This window comes from Thermobia domestica, chromosome 4, assembly GCF_964235325.1.
Source record: "Thermobia domestica chromosome 4, izTheDome1.hap1.1, whole genome shotgun sequence".
Classification (NCBI taxonomy): domain Eukaryota; kingdom Metazoa; phylum Arthropoda; class Insecta; order Zygentoma; family Lepismatidae; genus Thermobia; species Thermobia domestica.
This window is the reverse complement of record NC_137457.1, coordinates 244,442,759-244,461,729: the sequence shown is the minus strand read 5'-3', so window position 1 is coordinate 244,461,729 and position 18,971 is coordinate 244,442,759.

Sequence of the window (18,971 nt, the reverse complement as noted above, 5' to 3'; positions counted from 1 at the left end):
ATAATACGAATTGAATTTGTGTACAACGATAGTTAATAATTCGCGATGAACAATAGTGTATTAACTGTTACTTTAAGATTGTTTACTTCACAAAATACTCGTATCATTGCAATACAGCTGAAAAATGAAACCTACTGTTGTGTATGAACAATTTTAATTAATGCTAGGGAGTCAAGTTGTATAGCAAATCAAAGAAGTTGTCTCTAGGAACACATATAATTTGTTTATTTGTGAAAGATGTAAATACATCTGATTAACAATCACAAAATTACAAGGTCTATTACTATGTTTTCATAACTGACGTAACTTTCAATAGTGGTTATTGAGCAATGTTAATCACCTTTAAATTAAAATTACACAAAATATTTCTAGCATGTCTCAATCAAATTTGAAATTTTACACCTCAGTGAATTTACATTTTAGTTTATGTATTCTATATGCTCCAGGTTGAGAACAGTTATTTTTGATTAGCATATGTTTAAAATATTTCAACGTTAAGTTTTGAACAAAATCATACTATAATACTCTTACTAAGTGACGATTAACTTATAATATCGAGAACAAAGTGTATACTATTCCACTGAACAGAATATCCTACTTAATTATTTAGATCCATCTATTGCTTATAATGTAATAGTTTGATCATATCATTAATATACGTAATTATGATGACATTGCCCATTTTAAGTAAGAATATCAGGTGCAATTTTCTTGAAATAACATTAAGTCATAAGTAAAGACAAATAATAAGCAGAATTATTCACTACATGTCCCTAGTATTAATCATTACATTCCATGTTACACATAATGATCTCCATTTTAGTAGAGAGTATCAATATAAAGGCCACCGGCAATCTTCTGTAGAAAAAGAAAGAAGAAATTTTAGTAAAATATTAACTACTACATTGGATACAAAATTTATACAGTACAGTAATACGAAGGGAAGTCAAAAAAGTAAAGGGACTAGTAATTTAGGGTTTAGCAACACTGCTAGTAACCAGCACTGAATTAGGGTCGTCTGCAGCAGTAATAGGCAACGTATCACTCTTATTTCAGCGTTAGTCGTTAGAGCGTAGCAGACCGTTAAACATGGCAGATCCATTGTCGATCTGCACCAAGAAAGAAATGAGAGCAGTGATTCGCTTTTTGTTTGGGAAAGGTGTGAAACTTTCGGAAGTTATTCGTCGAATGCAAGCACATATGGTGAGAGCTGTTTATTGCGAAGCTAGTCCTAGGAATTGATAAAGCGTTTCAAACATGGAGAACTTCTTTATGTGACGGGATAAGATTAGGCAAGCCATCGACGTCAAAAACTGAGGACAATTTGAAAGTTGTTCAGGGTATGGTGATCGAAAAGAGACGAATGACAGTGGGCAAAATCGCCAATACTTTACATATCAGTTATGGTTCAGCGTATTCCATCTTACACGGCATGCTAAATTTTCGGAAGATTTGCGACCGACGCAGAAGTCATTGATGAGGTGCAAAATTTGTTACACGTGCAACCTAAAACCGCTTTTCGACGGAATCACAAAACTTGTGAAAAGTTGGGAAAAGTGCGTTGAAATGCAGGGAGATTATGTGGAAAAATAATGTACTCGTATGTTTCAGTTTTCTATCGTTAGAATAAATTTACCTTTTCTCTAAAGGTCCTTTACTTTAAACATCCCCTAATATATATAGGGCGCTAGGATAAAATAACGTAGTTGAAAACAAGAGGGATGTACTGATATAATACTGACAATTTTATACATGAAAAAATATATCATTCTCCGGTCAAAGGATTACACAGAAACTCACAGTGACAAGTCCATTTGGGTACAGATGGAAACGAAGACCTACTAATAATGACAGAATACCTATGATTAAGATGATACGTATCTCTCAAGGTACACTATACAAAGATGTCTTCGAGTTATCACATGAGAACTAATTGGCATTTAGTGAAAGCAGATTTAAGTTTTTATTTCGCAAGTGCCAAACTAAAAACATTAAAATATTTTTGGCTGGTGGATTATTTTTCACTCCATTTCCTTCATAATATATGTAAATAAGTTACCTAACTTATATATTTTTTCTTTGAAATGGACAAATAATAAAAATATCTTCCCAATTACCTCTTTCTATACAGCTTAATTTAGATTTTGTACCAAAAATCTTGTTTTGCAAAAAATACTACCAAGAACCATTTCTTAACAGCATATCGTTCTGATAGTAGGAACATGATTTTTAACCTAACTTTTTAAAATTTGTATATCACTCTTCTCCCATAACGCCTCATTATTTAAGTTTTCTCCAACATATTCATGAACAAAGAGAAGAGTAAATATGTGTTGATCATCAAGTTTTACTAACACGAGTAAGATATAAGGGCATGGGTGTTGTAAGAGCTAATATAATTTTCAAGACCTAGACCATTTCTAAAGTCAATAATGTTTATATACATCAAATTAATTGAATGCATCCACTGAAGTAACAACAACAATGACATCTAAATTTCCTCTTGGACTCTACCTGAAAAGCTGCGTATGATATTAATTTATCGTCTAGGTAGGAATCACAATAATCTTAAATCTTAACTGGTCTAGTCGGGTTTGACAGACCCCAGGACATTTTTTCTACACGCACCTCTATATTTAGACAACAGATGGCGCTGGTGTTTTTTGGTATTCTCTAGTAGTCTGTAGATGAATCTGTTCGCACCATTACTCTGAATTCATTCCAAACAGTATGATAGTTGGGAGCAGTCTGGGGTGTATGAGACCCCACCAGGGCGTTAACCAGAGTGTTTTCTTCCATTAAGGTGAACATTTTCTAGGAAACTTTCTCTTACTTTTTGCACTAAACTTTTGTAATATTTGTAGAAGTTAAGGTGGCATGGCTAGAACGAAGCCTGTGACAAACGAAGAAATACAGCGTCTACTGGAGGACTCAACTATCAGCGATAGCAGTGAAATTGAGTTATCTTCGTCCTCCTAAATCTCAGATGGTGTAGTGGAGACTGGTGACATATCATCCTCAGATGAAACTGATGTCAGCGAGGAAGAAGATTGTGTACCCACTTGTGATGCAAACTATTTCTATGGAAAGAATAAATGTTTTAAGTGGAGCAAGAGTCTCCCTGCACTTGGACGTACACGTGCACATAACATTGTTATCAGATTGCCAGGTGTTCGTGGAGCTGCAAAGGATGTCCGTGACATTGACGATTTAGGTATTTGGCAATTATACTTCCCTGACATCATGCTACAAACTATAGTAAATCACTCAAATGACAAAAACGTCAAATGAGAAGCAGGTATAAACAACCTCTGCCATCATTTGTGGGTGATGTCGATATGGTTGAAATCAAAGCAGTGGTAGGACTGTTATACTTGGCAGGTGTATTGAAATCAGGAAACGAAAATATGTTTCTAGCCTTTTTGCTTCAGACGGTACGGGTAGAGAGATCTTCCGGGCCACTATGAGTGTCAAGAGATTCTTGTTCATTTTTATAGCCTTGCGGTTTGACTGTGCCCAGACACGAGCAGAGCGAAGGGAAGCGGATAAACTTGCTCCCATTCGTGAAATTTGAGATACATTCATCCATAATTGTATGGAGTATTTTGTTGTTGGAAGCTTTGTGACTGTTGACGAAATGCTGGTGCCGTTTCGGAGACAATGCCCTTTTAATATGTACATGCCAAAGAACCTAATAAATATGGAATAAATGTTCTGTGCCTTGCAGATTCAAGGAACTTCTATGTGAATAATGCTTTCATTTATATTGGTTCAGAAAGTGAAGTTCGCGGAAACGTGTCAGTGCCAACACAAACAGTGCTGCAACTAATTGAACCCATCAAAGGGACAAATCGAAATGTGACCGTTGACAATTGGTTCACCTCCATTGAACTTGCTGAGAAATTGAAAACAGAGAATCTCACCATCATGGGAACAGTGAGAGCCAACAAACGTGAAATACCAGAAGAATTCAAAGCTAGCCGGCTTAGACAACTTGGATCTACTCTCTTTGGGCATACTGCAGACCTCACTCTTTGTTCATATGTTCCGAAGAAGAACAAAGCAGTTATTTTATTGTCTAGCATGCATCACGACCAGAAGATAACAGACTCTGGAAAACCTGAAATGATAACCAACTACAATGAGACAAAGGGTGGCGTGGATACCCTTGACCAGCTGTGTGGTACGTACACTACTTCGAGACCCACAAGGAGATGGCCTATGGCTATTTTCTTTGCAATGTTGGATATTGCTTGGGTGAACAGTGCTATTGTGTCATACTCCAAGCCTAATTCAACAGCACAGAAGGTGCCAAGACGGAAACTTTTGACTTGTTTAGGCATGGCACTTTTCAAAGAGCATATGGATAGGCGTGAAACCAGATATCTTCCAAGGGAGCTGCAGCAGGTTGTTGAAAAAAATAGAGGTGAAGACGAAGAAGCGGGGAGTCCAGAGCCACGTGTCAGAAAGGGGCGTTGTCAGTTGTGTCCTCGAGAAAAAGACAGAAAGACAAAATTTACTTGTGTGAAGTGTCTTTGTTGCTTTGTTTGGAACAAAGTTGCTTTGTTTGGAACACAGTTTATGTATTTGCCCAGCCTGTGCAAAATAACATGGCATATTTTGCATGCACAATTAAATTATGTTATCCCACATAATTTATGTATGTACACATAGTTCATGAATTACACATTCACATGTAATAAAATGTATCTTATTTAACACGTAAGTGCAATTATTTGTGATAACATCTTATTTTTTTCATTGGGGTTTCTCAGAATACAGTTTTAGTGCATTTTTTTTCACCGGACCAGTTAAGGGTTAATAATGATATAAAAGTTAATAGATATTGGGAAAGAAAAGCACTGACGCTGTTCCAAATATACGTACTTGTTAATAGTAACAACAGACACACACAAATAATATATAACGTTTCGAAATAAGCAATTTTACATCATATCTATTACAAATCTACGAATGAATTAACCCTGGCCACAAGAAGTGAAAGTGTTTTTAATTCTATCATTTTTTATAAGTCGGAATATGTTATTTTCGCACAGGTACTCTATCAAAATAAATCTACGTTTTTCCGTTTAGTGTAATATTTTACTTCATCTCAAAATTAGAACACTGTCACAAATTGTAGAGGCATCGTGTTAGTGTCTGTTATCTTGGACAAGAGTCTTTCTTACGTTTTGTGTAGGAAAAATTATACCAGAGAAGAAATTTGTGTTAACTTAAAAGTTGTTTCTTATAGAGGAAAGTGCATCTAGAACTGCAATTGTTAGAATACACGAATAGAATTTCAGGAACAGCTTGAGCTTTTTCTACATGCATTCATCATTTCATTCAGTTACTGAGGTGCCTTGTGTTTAACAAAATTTCAGGTAATACAAGATCTCAACCTTGGTGAATTTTCAGAGATTTACGTTTCTAAAGATGAATACCAAATATTAAAATAAATGAAATAATACCATAATATTATAAAAATGTATTATATTTCGCAAACTGTACGATAAATGTAGCAAATTCCTAAAATATTGGTAATTGTCAATTTTAGCTATATTTATTTTAAGTTTGATCACCAATTGAAGGAAATTTTCACATGTAAATGTGTTAATCTTTTATAGGTTTCAGCAACATAGAGGTTTTTCTGTTAACAATTACCATAATAACTACAGAATAAGAAGGGTTTCAATAAAAAATCTATCTAATATGAGGTCAGAGAGATGTACCTTTATCTTGTGTCAATAATCTTAAAACTTCAAAGAATTTTAGAAATGTTAATCAACAGGTTGCTAAATGACATTCAATACCTTTATGTCATTTATTAAAATAAGATCGCATCTCTTTGATGTCTATGAGGGTAACAACCGTGACTTCAAATCAATTACATTAAGTTTCAGTACAACATATGATGCCTTATTTGAAAGAAATGCCTTTTCCTTCAGTTTGTTGAAATCATCATATATTTGATTGTAAGAAGAATTGCATCATATTAGTGGCATCTCTGCATTCGGTCCAAAAGCTGTTTGACTAACATGGCTGCATATAAAACATTGTTTGCGCAGCTATAATAGGGTGCGCTGTTCGAAATTCTCATAGCACAAGATATGTTATCCACTAATATGATTTTTAGGATCATAGTTGTCTACGGAGAAGTTTGTACAAACTAGTTATACTAACGCGTTGTGCTATTCGTGTTCATACTGAAATCCTCACGATATCAACTGTTGTATTGAGAAGTGGAGAGCAGTACATCGCAACGTGAAGTATATCGCAATTATGTATCTGAACTGATTGGAGACAACCAGCAATTTACACAGGAATAGCTTTGTTAAACCGTAACGTAACCCTGGAGTGAGTTCGGTCGAAAGCAGTAGATATGGAATAAAGTGAAGTTTGCGCACTTTTGATATGCTAAAGCTGATATTCATGATAGAAAACAGAACAAAAAGGACACTTACAAAAACTTGCTTAAGCTCTACGAACGTGCATGCTATAAGTTCTGGAACAACATTATCACATGTTAAGAAACTTAAATGCCGCATCTCAGCTAGCAACGCCATGCAGTAGCATAACAAAGGACAGACTACTCGACAAAAAGTTTAACCCTTTATCGCTAGCAGCAAAGTTAAGCTACTATTCATGGAAAACATTTATGGTATAGTGCTTATTTATAAGCTGCATAAGTAACCACTATCTATTTAGATCAACACTATAATAATTGCAAAACAGGAAGCATATATTACATTAGTTCATTAAGGAGTGAGCATCTAAATCGGGAATACAATGCACACTCTTATACTACTGCAACTTAGTTTAACTGCGTACCTTATTCTCCATTATCTCTAGATCTGGCTCCATACGATTTTCATTGTTATCCTAAACTTAAGGGACAAATAATAAGACTTTATTCTCATTCTGATCATGCAATAAATCTTTACGTCAGGCAAATATTCCAACACCAAGATTAACGACACTAAAATAACAAGGTTATAGAACTGGCAAAACCTTTATCCAGACGATTCTGTTTAATAATATTTGCATGTCTTACAGATTAAAGTTCTAGTACAGCACATATATTTATTTATAGAAATAACTTCATCCGTTCTTACATAGGCATATGATGCGGTACCTGCTTAGATATCCTCACGTTTTATATGTAATTGATAGAAGAAATAGTGTTAAGCATCATTTAACATGTTAAAAGATTAACCACTGTGATAGTTCAAATGTGTGAAATGTGCTACTACGAAAGGTTATTTTCTTTGATAGTGCACCCTTTTTAGATAGTGATTATTTCGCACGTTGTTGTTGGATATGAAGTAACTGGCTTCCCTATGAACATTTTACATGTTAAATTATTTGTTTTCTCCTACTTCTCAAAATGTTTTGTTCCAATACTTTTTCATACTGTTTCTCATAATACATCGTAATATAATATGTGCTTTACGTTTGGTATTTAAAAACTTTAAAAATTACCACTTAGCTATTATGTAGCGTTATAGAGAATTAAAGTCTTTGAGAAAAGTTAAAAATTTTTCTACTACGTCATTCGTTATTGAGTAGGAATAATTAATTCTTGAATTTACGTATGTCTTATTTTCATTTTTTTTTTTTTTTTGATTGACAGAAGCACAAATTGCAGAATTTTCTCAGTTGGGCATTCATGAAACTCGAGAAATTTGGGAGTATTTGAGGAAAGTCTGAACATTTGTGTCACAAACATTCGAAAGAAATCAATTTCCATGAATGAGGGAAAAATTACTTGAAGTTATAGCTGAGTTGTCTGAAGTTCGTAATATCTGTTTCCTCTTTGTTGATAATCAAGAAGTTATTATTTATTTCAAGAGAAATTTAAAATATTAAACGAAAACTTAGTTTTTCATAATTGCTGTTTCAAAGCATACATTAACGTAATTTCACCGAATTATATAAAACTTTTATGAAGAATGTTTTGAAATTAATGACATAACACTCAAGAAGAGATGATGTACTGTTAAAGTAGAAACTAATGATGTAACACTCAACTGGAGATCATGTACTGTCAAATTACAACGGTATGTTGTATGTGTTGTACTGTTGTACTATTATTTATCTGTACAGGTCTTAGAAAGACGATCAGAGGTGCGACAACGGAGCATATTTTGTAAAGAAAAAGGAAATTGTAAAGATTATTATTGCTCCTTAGTTACAGTAATATGAAATATAAATAAGAGAGGTTGTAGAATGAAAGATTACGAAGTTCTCAGAAGAATTGATGTTCAAGAAATTAATGGTTTGTAATAGGAATATTAAACGAAGCTATAAATAAATAATATTTACGTTTCAATGTTCTGTTATAGATATTGTGGCTCAAGAAATATTTATTAAGAACCAACAGTTACATAATTAAATGGTGCCTTCATACCGGGAGTTAGTGTATCGTTCCGAAGTAGAGTAACAACGAACACAATTGAGCCCAATATTTATGTTACTATACTAAGAAGTGGAAAACGCATAAACCGAGATATGTCGGAAACTGAAGGTATCCAAGACAGACTTATGCAAAGTGGTAGTACTGCTCCTGAAACCGTGACAGATCTTTTAAAGCAGATATCATGCCAAATGAACCAACTTCAACAGAATCAACAGGAGTTCCAACAAGAAATGGTTACTCAACAACAATTGGAGGAGTTCCAACAAAAAATGGTTACTCAACAACAATTTGAGGAATTCCAGAATGTAACCCATCAACAATTGGAGGAGTTCCAACAAAAAATGGTTACTCAACAACAATTTGAGGAATTCCAGAATGTAACCCATCAACAATTGGAGGACTCCCTAAAGCAATTGCAACTTAAAATTGAGGAACGACTGGAAGATAAAATGGATCAATTACAATGCAAAATAGAAGGTCAATTGGAGGAACAAATTTCTACGAGATTTAAGCAGTATGACCAAAAGATGGAACGAGTATCCCAAAATTATACTGAGATGCAGGATGTGGTTAAAGCAATGGAATCGGTAATTAACGAACACATCTTTCACATCCGAGAACTTCGAGAGGATATGAATTGTTTACAAGAGTGGTACCATGCTACTAAGGAAGAGCACGACGGTGGACATAGACACCAGTCCCACAGTGGACATAGATATCAGGCTGCGTATAATGGATTAGAACCAGTAATCCCTCATGATGGTGGATATAGAAATCAGTCTCCTTTTAAGGAACCAGAACTAGTAACACATCATCGAGTTTTGGAGGATAGTGAGTCTTCGGGATATAGTGAAGGAAGTACCGAAGTTGGAAGAAGAAAGAAATATTTATCCTGTAGGAATTCAAAATATTACGGTAAATATTTAAAATCCCATAACAATGACAAACCTTTGCGATTTAGCGAGGTAAAATCATTGACCAAATTTAGTGGTGGACCTGATGATATTCCTGCACGGGTTTTTATCGAGAAGTTTGAGGACGAATGTGAATTAATAGGAATTAAAGGGTCAAAATTCTTGAAGATACTTCCACACGTCCTACAGCCTCTGTGTTTAACGTGGTTCAAAGCAATCCGATAAAATCTTCACGCTTATTCAGATTTTAAAGCTGTCCTATTATCCAATTATGAAAACGACTTTATCCTTGCCAACAGAGATGCTTTATTACGTATCAAAGTTTTCGATCCCCGAAGCCACAAGAATGTCACGGAATTTGTAGTATCGACTTATAGTGAATTAAAAGCTCTAAATCCTAATCATCCTGAATCGCGTATAATTGCTTCTATTCGCATCCTATTGCCATTCCGATTGCAACAAATGTTAATGTCTGCACAATGTGTCAATTTTAGTCATATGGTCATGCTAGTGCAGAACTTTGAGAGTCAATATTTAATGCAGAAGAACAATAAAAATCCCAATAAAGGTCAGGGTAATGTTAGCCGCAATCCTATTAATTATGCTCAGGTTCGCAATATAAGTGTACAGAATGGAAATAGCTCCCACACACAAGGAAATGGCAATCGTCGTTATAATGAACGAGCGTGTAATCTAAATAGTACCGGTAATTCAACTCAACCTAATGGTAGAAATAGTAATAGGAATTTCAGAAGTAATCACCGATTACAATTACCATAATTTTGCACAAAATCGTTTTGCAAATGGCAGAAGTTTTGTAAATAGGAATCAAAATATGGTAACATCCTGTGAAAGACAAAGAAGATTGTGCTATCCAATGCTGCTTAAATGCGCCTTTTGAACGAGTTGAGTTGCTTTGAGTTTTACGTCCCGTTCAGCAGCGAGGCTATATGAGACGTGGACCTACTGATTAAAGTGGAATCCGAACCACATGATCTCCCGCCGGGAATCGAACCCGGGTCTCCCACGCCAAAGGCGCGTACGCTAACCGCTTAGCCACGAAGGAGCTCAGTCCTTTGAACGAATAACTTGAACCATTAAAAAGGCGTCCGACAGATTTGTATTAGATCGACCTTTGCTTACGTCTATGATTAATATGTTCTTTATTCAATTTATTATTAAAATGTACGTTAAAAATATATGTAATTTGTGAAATATTATGAAATGTCGATGAAATAAAGTTATGGCAGTCTACCGAAAATACTAGAAAGAAATGGATGGACTTAGTCAAAAATGTAGTCCTTCCTGTGATCATAAGTAAAATTAATATAAATAATGTCTAAAAGAGGGAACTTAATCTCAAATGAGATAAATGCCGTATTTTATAATAATACAACTTATTTATTTTGTTTTACTTTATGTTATTTTATTTTCAACTTTTTTTCTAATGTAACAATTTTTTTCTTCAATGTTAATGTATGCTATATTGTTTTATTGCGTTCACAACACTATAATTACTCCATAAGCACTTTATGTGTTCTATATGTATATTCACGTAGAGTGTTTATTCCGTGTTTACATCCTAATGATGTTAAAGGATCGCAGTTATGCTAAATTTCATGAATTAAACTATATACATTATATTAAATATATCCCAATGAATGTACAAGTAATTGTCGACCGTATTATTATAGTTATTTTTATGTTGATGCACCTTGTTATTTATATTATAATGTGAGGCCAAAGAATATGCTTAATTATGCGATTAATATATGATATTGATATAAAATGTAATCTTATATATATACAAGGGTTGTTCAAAATGTGTATTGTCTTACGGTCCAGGATTCTTTTCATTTATTGTTAATAAATAAATGAAATCCATGTTCGTGACGCCAGATACAACGATATGTTGTATGTGTTCTACTGTTGTACTATTATTTATCTGTACAGGTCTTAGAAAGACAATCAGAGGTGCGACAACGGAGCATATTTTGTAAAGAAAAAGAAAAAGGAAATTGTAAATATTATTATTGCTCCTTAGTTACAGTAATATGAAATATAAATAAGAGAGGGTGTAGAATGAAAGATTATGAAGTTCTCAGAAGAATTGACGTTCAAGAAATTAATAATTTGTAATAGGAATATTAAACGAAGGTATAAATAAATAATACCCAACGGTCATTTTTGGAACTACTCGTTCTACGTTTGAATAGCTCCGGGTTGGGCTAAATATAATAGTTCGGAATTGCTAAGGTGCAACATCACCTAATAAGTGAAGTAAAAATCGGCGGAGAAAATGTCTTTATAATGTTTGAGAATTCCAAGTATAATTAATCGTGAGGTTACCAGAATTGTTATATAGAGCAAATCCTAATATGAAGTTAATATATATATCTTCTTATCGTGAAGTGTGTTTGAGTAAGAAAAAGGATTTCGAAGTAAGTTTCATTACTAGTGACCATTTTGATTGTGATCAACATGTGATATTCGGTCATTTAAGGTGGTGTATTTCATTATTGAATTTTGGAAGATCTCCTATTATTCAATTTATACAGTAAATTGGTAAGTTCTTTAAATATATATATATATATATTTAAGGTTAATATTTTTGTATCTATTTTGAAGATTGTTGTAATTCAATTCCTATCAGTTGTCAAGTCACTTGCTTAGATTTTTGTATTCAACTCTATTTGACCATATATAAATCATACAGTAAGAATTACCTTCTTTTCTTATATAATTAATCACTATATAAACCTTAGTTAGCGCATTTGTACTTGACATTTTGAACTTTAGATGAGTAATTATTTACTTTTTCGATGTGATATAAATTCACGTCATTTTTAAAATAATAATACTAAAAATAATTCTCCCCGATTTTGCTGAGCTAGATTCCTATTCTGAACAATTATCCTGAATTAAAGGACCTGAAGCTAATATTCTATTCTGTGCAACTGCATTTTTGTTTAGATTTTTTTATTTTCTAATGTGCGTTACACAGTTAAATTCCGAACTATTATCTTTCCTTACAAGCACCAAAGTTTTGGATAGACCTTGTATAAGTGCTATAAGAGTAGTTTTCTTAAATGTATTTAAGAGAATGTTCGTAAGGATAAATGATATTAGCAATCAGTGTCCTTGTTAAGATAGAGCAGTCAGAAGGTCAGTGAGGAGGTGTTTCTATTTGTATATTTACATACAAGAGACATATTTTAAATCACGTAAACTTCAAGTTAATAATTTAGTGTCTAAGCAAGTGAAAAGTACAGAACGTTGCATTCTACATCATAGTTTTGTTGTTGTTAAGTACGCATCGAATCCAAAAGCTGTGCCTTATTAATTGTAATCCTTCTGATAGCAGGAGTATATTAAAAAAAAAAACTCAATAAAATGTACAGGAGTTCTTCCAGTAATAGTCGTCCTGAAGGCTTGTGGTTAAACGGGTTTTCCAATGGTGACCATGGCCTCTTTATTAGGAGTCATAGACCACGAACAGAAAGTAACAGTTCGAGTGAATTTTCAACTCCCGATCCTTTCTTGCATACCTATAGCGATTCTTGGTTAGTTACGTCTGGTAGCTATTCTTCATCGCGTGGTGACAGACAAGCAGGAACTAACGTGATGCAAAATGTAAACAATGACGATACGACTCGAGCAGCCGTACCGTGTGTAAGTGCACATAATCCTTTCGTCATGGAACAAAATTCATTGATAAGACAAGAACCAGTTTCTGTTCCGATGGAACCAGGTTTTCATAAGTTGGTAGAAAAAGAAGGAAATAAAAACACAAATCCTTTTATTTCTCTTACCGATAATCAGCCAACAGTATTGGAAAATAGTAGACTTATAAATATTGGAGTACCTTTTTCTACCAATATTGACAAGTTAACAGTAGATATAACTAGTAACAACTTCACAGATATATGTAGATCCATACCAGTATGTGACGGGAGTGACGACCTATTAATTTTTGAATTTTTATTATCAGTTTATCGGATTGTCAAGCAAGGCATATATCCGATAGAAGCAATACTCATGGCATCTATTGGGAAAACTCGTGGTGGTTTTCATACTGAATTGTTAAGAGAATTAGGGTTATCACATGATTGGATATACATAGCAAATGTTATTTTTACAAATGTAGTCACACCCATAGGCCAGAGACATATTTTTGATAAATATATTTACTGCTTACAACAGACTACAGAAAGTGTGTTGGAATACGTAAACAAAGTGATAGACAGTTTTACGATTTGTTATGGCGGTATGCAGGACGATAAATTGAGAGACATATTGTTGCGGGGTTTGAACCCAGTAGTCAGACATGAGGTTTTTCGATATAATATACCCTCATCTTTACCAGTATTTGTGCAGGAATTAAAGAAATACAGCGTTCACCAGCGTAATGTTGACATGTATAATTCGTTGGTAGGTGCCAGGCGTGAAAGGTCGAACTTTACAATTCGAGGGAAGAAAACAACACCGAGGTGTTTTGAATGTTTAGGTCCGCATCTGGTAGCTCAGTGTGATCTACGACGTAGATTCGTTAATGTTAATAGAGCTACGACTAATAGTAGTGATAGACAGAAATCTGCGAGTGGGCAAGGTTCTAGTTTCAAAACTGACAGGACCTCAGTTCGATCTCAATCCTTGAGAATAGAGCCAGAAGTTAGTACAGAGAACAATATAAGCCAAAAACATAATGCAAATTGTGTCCTGGCATCGCACTCAAGAAAACTAGTGGCGGCTTTTATAACAGGTTACATTTTAGGTGCGCAGAATTGTGGCGCCATCGATAGTTGTGCTTCCGCTTCGCTAGTAAATAAAGAGCTTTTTAAAATGGAATAGATCTTTGAAAAGACCGGTTAAGATTTTCACAGAAAAATTTATTGGTGTTGGTGTAGGAAATACTAAAATCAAGTTAGACAGTGTGGTATGGGTACCAGTGAGATTATATCAGAAAGTATATAGACTCAAATTTTATTTAGTACCTGAACTTAAACCTATATTTTTGATAGGCATAAATGAATTGAAAATGTTAAAGGCGCGAGTAGATATTGGAAACAATCAGTGTTATCTTGGAATAGAAAAAGTGAATATACCTTTACGGTATGAGTGTAAGGAAAACTCGTCTTCGGACAATTTACATGACATTAATAGTGTTTCTCAATGTGCGGAACAAGTAACATTCAGTGACAGTGTTAACATTTCAAATATATTTTTGAATTCTGAGTTAATGAATATTCAAGACAAATATGTGTGTTTAGGGAAGGAAGATGATGTAAGGGGCACCGTTAAGGTAGGTTCCTCTGAGTGCACCCCTACGAGGGATATGGAGCCGAATGGACAGCAGATACATCTTGCATCCAGAGATCTTCAATCCTCAAATCCCTTTAATAAAGATATTCCTCATCCCTCTAATCTTTATTATGGTCGCGTTGATAGGTCTATGGAGCACAGGGTTGCCACATCAGATAGAGAATCACGAGTGTCTCATATAAAGAAGAAGATCTTGCGTACTCATGATGGGATCAGTGGTCCATCACATCTCCACATCAATAGTGATCTACCTTCATCAGTGGCCCATCCAGCATCCAACCATCAACAGATGAGAGGACAGCATCCTTCATTAGATGAACCGAGAACATCTTCTAGTAGTTGGGTATTACCTTCTCCAAGTGGACATAGTGATCATCAATCAATGGGATGCACAGGTTTATGGGAGAGAAGAGATGCTACATCTGGAGTTACAGTTCAGAGTGACAGCAGTGTTGCCAGTTCTATAGTGAATACAACATTAGTTGAGAATGGTACAAACAATTTTCGGACTTCTTTTATTCATCGAACTTCTTCGAAGGTTGGGGACTTAGACCATACCTTAGGTTCGGTACACAGTGTTGCCAGACTTAATCCTTTTCTTAGTGACAATGAAAATCCACGTTTACATTTGGAACTGAAACAATCCAGATATGTGAATGAACATGAGTTAACATCCGAACATGATGTTCTCCCATCATGTTCAAAGAGTAACAGTGTTGCCATCTTCATGCAAGAAAACACCAGTGATAATGATTCAAGAGAAGAACATAAAACTTCTTTGTGTAATGAAAATCTGATGGATTTTAATCAACTTTCTGCTACTCGGAAGTGTAGTGTTGCCAACTCTAAATATTTGAAGAATTATTTATTAGATGATGGTGATCTGGAACTTCAACCTCTTATCAAACATGCATCTTTTTCGAACTCAGTATCGTGTATTGACAATAATAATGATCCATTTACTTTAAATCTTCATCATCCGAGATTCCAATTTAGGTCCAATGAAAATAGATGTCTCGATCCTACTAATGATAGCAGAACTAGTGGTGGAAATGGAGGAGCGGCTTTTCATGATGGTGCCAGTCCAGTCCAAGGTTCCAGTCAGCTATTTGGAAGTCAGGAAATATGGATGGAGGCTAAGCCAAGCAGTGTTCCCGGTAGTCCAGCCAAGCTGAACTTAGGTACCTCTGCCAGTACAAATGATTCTGAGTGTTCATCCCGAATGTTCCAGATCCTGAAGGACGATGATCGACCACCAGCTATGACAGTGGATCCAATTCTCCTAGAACAAGATCCTAGTTTGGATGAATATATAAAAAAGTTAAGTATAAAGTATCCTAGTGTATTTTGTAATAGAGTAGGAGAAGTTCTTAATTTTCAATATAATATTCAACTTAAAGATTATAAACCAATTAGACATAAGACATATCCGATGTCCAGGGTTGCACAAAGAGAGTTAGACAAAATATTAGATTCACTATTGGAACAAAATATTATTCAACCTAGTTCAAGTGAGTATGCTTTCCCATGCTTTTTAGTGGGAAATAGGGATGGTTCTAAGAGGCTAGTTGTCAACTATACTGATCTGAATAAAGAACTAATAGTTAGTACTCAATATACACCACGTATTGAAGATGTCTTAGCAGAATTATCAGAAGGTGTTGTGCTATCTAGAATAGATATAAAGAAAGCTTATCACACTATAAGATTAGCTCCAGACTCATATAAATATACTGCATTCCTCACGCATAGAGGATTATTTGAGTTTAAGTATGTTCCATTTGGCATTGCCTCTGGATCTTTTCTACTTAGTAAATTGATAACAGATATTTTGTATCCTCTGAAAGATCTAGGAGTAAGTTGGTATGCAGATGATGTAGTAATTGCCAGTTCCGATATTCCTTCACATATGAAAACATTAGATTTAGTCCTGAGTAAACTTGCTCAGAGTGGATTAACGTTGTCAGTAGATAAGTGTTGTTTCTTTCAACGACGAATTTCTTATTTAGGTCAAATAATAGAAAATGGTAAAATGTATTTAGATCCAGCTCGATTAGAAGTAATAAGGAAACTACCAAGACCTAAAAATAGGCGCGCTGTAATTGCCTTGTGTAGTTTTGCTCAATATTATAGTAGGTATATACCAGATTTTCAAGAAATTTTAGAGCCAATTAGTCGTCTACGTTCTCCTAAGGTTCCCTTTGAGTGGAAAGAAGAACAAGATGTAGCTCTTAAGAGATTGAAAGAATGTTTTGAAAGTCATGTAATATTGAAATTACCGGATCTAAATAAGCCTTTCGTTATCTCAAGTGATGCCTCAAGTCATTCAATTGGAGGCGCTATCTCACAATTAGATGCCGAAAATAGACTAGTTCCTGTAAGTTTTTATTCTAGGAAGCTTAAAAAGTATGATGTAAACAAGCCAATCTTTGTTCTTGAACTCATTGCAGCTTTAGAAACCATGGAACGTTTTCGTACATTTTTACATCAACCCTTTGAGTTGAGAATCGATAATTTGGGTCTAGCTTATGCTCTTAGAAACTTGAAAAGAGTTAAGAGATATGGTAGTTTATTATATAGGCTTTTTGAATTTAACTTTACAGTTAAGAGTGTACCTTCGTCCTTAAATGTACCTGCAGATTTCTTATCACGTTTACACAATATAGAAGATTTCGAAGATTTTAATGAAGACCCCTCATTAGATGAAGAGGTCATTAACTTATTTATAGTTAATATATGGAATATGCCTTATGCACAACTTTCTATTAAGGATCATCAAGAAAAGGATCCCGAATTGAGCTCTATAATTGCTAGGTTGAAAAACAGAGAGGAGGTTCAGGGATATAAACTTGTAAAGGATATCCTATGCAAGCGTACTAAAGCTTTGAAGAACCCTTACAAGATTTGTTTCCCCAGGAGTTTATCAAGAAACATCATTGAATTCTACCACTCTTATATTCTTCCAGGGGCGCACTTGGGTTTTTCCAAATGTGCTTCTAAGATCTGTGCGAGATATACGTGGCCAGAAATGATAGCAGAAATTCGAGATTATGTGACTTGTTGTATTGAGTGCCAGAAGTCCAAAAGTAAGAATACTAAACCTATGGGACAGTTGGTATCAACCTATGAGACGTTTCCAAACGGAAGATGGTCCTGTGACGTCATTGGACCACTCGTACAGTCCAGTTCGGGCCGATTTTGTTTAATTGTTGTAGATTCTTTTACAAAAAGAATTTTCTTAGAACCTTTTAGAACTTTATCTAGCCAAGTAATCATAAATAAGCTATATAAGTTAATGTGTCGTCATGGATTTATCCACGCCTTATGCCATGACAATCACTATGTTTTCGTATCAGCAAGATTCCAGGATTTCTTGTATGCAAACGGTATCAGGGATATTAGAATCGCACCGTACCACAGTGGAAGTAACGCAAGTGAACGTTACATACGAGTGATCAAGGACTCTTTGAAAGCATACTTTGCAATGAAGCAACATCATTGGGACAAAGGCATTCATGAAATTGAATTTTCTCTGAATACATCTGTCCACTCAGAACATAAACACAGTCCGATGGAATTGGTATATACATATCCAGTGTTTGATCCACTAGATGTGAAATGGAATGTTGATTCTCTTGATGTTCAACACAGGGATCCAGATATCTGGTTGAATGCCTTGCGGAATATGGAACGAGCATGGCTGTGTAGAAAGAAGCTATACGACAAAAACAGAGTAATGTCATCATATCGAGTGGGAGATAAATTATTAATTAAGTCCTAATTCCAATCTTCCCTTGCAGATAAGGTTACGAAAAGCTTATGTCATCGATGGCTAGGGCCATACACTGTTATTAAGCTGTTAACGAAAAATACAGTCCAGGTACAAAATGATTCAGACGAGCGTGATATTAGGAAATGTCACGTCTCTTTAACAAAGAAATTTAGGGTACCACGATCATAAAGATGTGTTTACAAATCTGTAAATTGTTATAGTGAGATAACTTAATGTAAAATTGATGGTATCGGTAGATATTTCTATATGAATACATCATAATTTCATAGTTCATTTTTACACATGTATATAGTCAAATCATTGATATCATTCTTGTATAAATGTTATTTATTTGTACTGTTCCGGAACTCAGTCATTAGGTATTGTAGTATGATTGTTATCATTTGTATGTTTCTATCTTGTAAAAATTTAAATTAATGTGTACACATATACTAAAGTACTTTTATTTTCAGGAATAACAAAGATCTTAATGTAAATTGGAAGATGTAAAGTCGCTGATTCGACTATTCCATAATTATGTATT